The sequence below is a fragment of the Trichechus manatus genome, unplaced genomic scaffold (assembly GCF_000243295.1).
Source record: "Trichechus manatus latirostris isolate Lorelei unplaced genomic scaffold, TriManLat1.0 scaffold00003, whole genome shotgun sequence".
NCBI classification, from domain to species: domain Eukaryota; kingdom Metazoa; phylum Chordata; class Mammalia; order Sirenia; family Trichechidae; genus Trichechus; species Trichechus manatus.
In genome coordinates, this window is record NW_004443939.1 from 15,002,622 (window position 1) to 15,006,597 (window position 3,976).

Genomic DNA, 3,976 nt, shown 5'->3' on the forward strand with positions numbered 1-3,976 from the left:
CAACTACCAATCCTTCTTTGCTCCCAATTTTGGCATTCCAATCACGAGTAATTATCAATGCATCACGAATGCATGTTTGATCAATTTCTGACTGCAGAAGTTGATGAAAACCTTCAATGTCTTCATCTTTGGCCTTAGTGGTTGGTGCGTAAATTTGAATAATAGTCATCTTAGCTGATCTTCCTTGTAGGCTTGTGGATATTATCCTATCACTGACAGCATTGTACTTCAGGAAAAATCTTGAAATATTCTTTTGGACTATGAATGCAATTTCATTCCTCTTCAATTTCTTATTCTCAGCATAGTAAACTGTATGATTGTCTGTTTCAAAATGGCCAATACCAGTCCATTTCTGCTCACTAATGCCTAGGATACCTATCTTCAAGTGTTCCATTTCAGTTTTGACAACTTCCAATTTTCCTAGATTCATACTTTGTACATTCTGCATTCTGATTATTAATGGATGTTTGCAGCTGCTTTTTTTAGCAGTAGATCGCCAGGTCCTTCTTCCAGGTCTGTCTTAGTCAGAAAGCTCTACTGAAATCTGTCCACTATGCGTGACCCTGCTGGTATCTGAAAGACCAGTGGCATAGCTTCCAGTAACACAGCAACATGCAAGCCACACAGTACAACAAACTGACAGACTAGTGGTAGATCCTAGGACCTATCAATTCACTCCTACATACATACCTAGAGAATCTCTGGTACGTGTGCAGTGGAAGACAAGCACAAGCATGTAAAAGTGAATAAACATAGCTACAAGAGTGATGCAACCCTGCTGAGAAAGCATTTGAAACGTGTAGGGGGACTATTTCGGTTGTCCCTAAGACCTTGTTGGCCTTTAGCGGCAGGAACAAAGGGTGCTAAATGTCCCTCGATGTGTGGGACATCACAAACGGCAGTGGGGCCTCTATTGAGAAATGCTGGCTGTAGCAGTCCTTCTAACCCCCTGCATTTCTCTGTATCGCCTGCACGTGTGATGCTCACGGCAGGGCTGAGAAGGCCTGCGGGGGTGGCGGCAGCCTTGGTGGTGATGGGAATACTTTATGAAGCACGCACGTCTCTGACCAAAACACTCAGGACAGAGAGCTGCTAGTCCTCACTTTCAGGGCTGTAGGGCTGCAGATGCTCTCCTCTCACTTATTTCCTGCTTAGGACTCAAGTGGGCCTTTCAGTAAGATTTGGTTAAACTTGGTTGCAGTGGACAATTACAGACCATTTGCTGCTTGTTAGGCGACTCCAGCCAGAGCAGAAAACCGGCTTGCTCCGGTTCCAACTGCGTTCTCAGAAAAGCAGCGCGTTCTGGGCTTTGTTGTTCTGTGCAAAGCTGAGCAGTGCCCTCCATTGGAGACTTTGGGTATATACGCCACTGGCTGCTCAGAGAAAATGCCTTCGATGAGAGGAGAAAACACCTGTGGCTGTGGCTTGGTCAGCTCAGACCACAGGCAGCCAACATGAGCGTTTGTGAACACTGGACAGAAAAGTCCCTTAGGAGGGGGCATCCCCACGCCAGGGTCCATAGCTAGATGGGAGGAGTGAGAACCGGATTGCAGTCCTCACTTGCTCCCTTGGCCAGGCGATTTTATGCAGTGCACAAGCTGTACAACTGTACCTAGTGGCTAGACCCTCTCGCTCCCTCCCAATCTGATAACCCCTCAGTGGCTTCACTCAGGAGCCTGTCTCTCTGTGACTGCCCCAGGGCTTCCAGAACCAAACAGCACCATGGGTGGGCCCTGCCTACCTCCCAGGCTCTGCTTCTAAAGGGATGGGCCCAGAACACTTGCAGGGGTCCAGTCCCTGTGGCCTGACCTTCAAAGCTTCTCCACCCTGGTTCCAATTTATTTTCGTACCCACTGTGAATAGTCTTCTCTTCAAGGCATACTGCTTTAGTCAGTGCCTCCCAAATAATTCTGATGAAATTCCATCTCCTCACTCTCTCACGCTTTTGTCTTATTCTCTCCATTTATCCAACTTCAAGGCTCAGCTCATTTCTGCTCCTCTGGGAAGTCCTCTTGGGTGACCCCCGCACAGTCACTGAAAAGCATTCATTGTACCTCCATTGGTCATTGGTGGCACAGCTCACGTGTTGGGTGTCTTGCATCCTAACAAGATTTTAAGTTCCTTGAGGGTAGGAAACTAATTTGAGACTTAGCTAGCTTACTTAAGAATTGCAGTAAGCAGTTACCACAGTAACAAATGGCTTTGATTTTGTTCTCTCGGACAAAAACAAACAAACCTTTAAAGAGCAAGGAACTAGGCCCCTTGCCTTGATTGGCAACAAGTGCACCAGGATAAGGTTGGGGCCAAATCTATGAACCTGGTTTATTTAGTTGCACATAAGCTTAGCCTGGAGAGTTTTTGGCCCTTCTTGAAGAAAAAGTTTCATTCTGGAGACACTGGTACACCTGTGGCCCACACACCTGAGTGCCACAGCAGGAAGCCCTCTCTTTCCATAGGTCACTCTGGGACCACATTGGCTGAAGCTCTGGACTCCCTCGCTGTCAGTCCTCCAGCCTCTCATTACAATGGGAATCATACACCCTCCATTACAATCCAGCTGTCCTCTATAGGTGGAGTTCTTACATATAAGTTGGCTGAGTCAGATTCATGAGTTTAACAAAAGAGACAGTTTAAACAGTTTTTAAATCTTTGGTGAGTTTGTAGAAGCCCTGGACCACCGTAAGAACACAAATCTGGAAAAGGGCACCTTTGCTGAATTTTCCTAGTAATGCATTCATTCCACAGGTAATTACTGAGTTCTTCTGTGTTCCTGATCCATATCTGGATTCTGGACATACAGCTGGGAACAAAACAGACAGAAATCCCTGCCCTCATGAGTTTCCACTGTAGCTCATTGCCCAGTCTGTTTTTCACACAATCCAAGCCAAGCAGCAGCTCAGCAGGTACTGAAGTGGAAACAGAGTGATGACAGGAGCTCCCGGGGTAGAGAATACAGCAGGCACCTATTCAAGAAATGTCTCCTCAGCCTTACTGTTCAAAGAATGGACTGGGGACCAGCAGCACCAGCATCACCTGGGAGCTTGTCAGACGTGCAGAATCTCAGGCTCCTCCCAAGAACTTCCAAATTAGAAACTACATTTTAACAAGCTCCCCGGTGAACTGTGTGCAAAAGTTTTGAGCAGCACTGTCATAGAAGACCACGTCCCACAGGCCACCCCGCAAATAAAGGGGAGCAAAATGGTCAGATATGTTTGAGAAAGAGCATTCCCTGTCCCTCCCTTGGAGATTCTCAAAGCTAGTCTGCTAAAGCTGAAAAGTCCCCAGAAAACAAGCCTAGTGGAAAAATTTGGAGGCTGATAATGGTGATGGTTGCAGAACATGATAAACACAATTAACATCATTAAATTGTACATGCGAAGATGTTGAGACAGCAGATATTATGTTACATATGTATTTACCACAAAAAAAACAAAACAAAACAAAAAATCCAGTGCTCTTCAAACTTGTTTGATGGCCAACAATGGCCCAACAACTATAACCATGCCATGGGACTAGTGTCTTGAGAAAGTCACCTTGGGAAAACAGTAGTGAATCCTTTGGACATTACAGATTCAACTTTCTTGGTTTAAACGATCCTGGAAAGAATGAGCCCATGGTGTGATCATTGGCAGTTTTGCTGAGGCACAAATTTGATTTGCGCCCACAGCCAGGCTGGGGCTCTGGGCCAGGCTCTGAGCTCTGGGGGAAGCTGGCTGGGGGAATGGAGGGGACCCAGGGACCGACCACCCCTTCATGGGGCTGGGTTTGTCTCTGCTTCTCTCTGTCTGTGGCAATAGTCATGGAGTAATTAAAACATCGAATCTCAATGTAAAATGGCCACGTCATGAGAAAGAAGCCCTTGCTACAAATTTAAATTGCTGGTTAACTTGTGGTGTGAGGATATACACAGGAAACTCTGGGTTCTAGATGAATGCGTCATTCAGAGAAAGTCAGGAGCCCATATGAGCATTCCGTA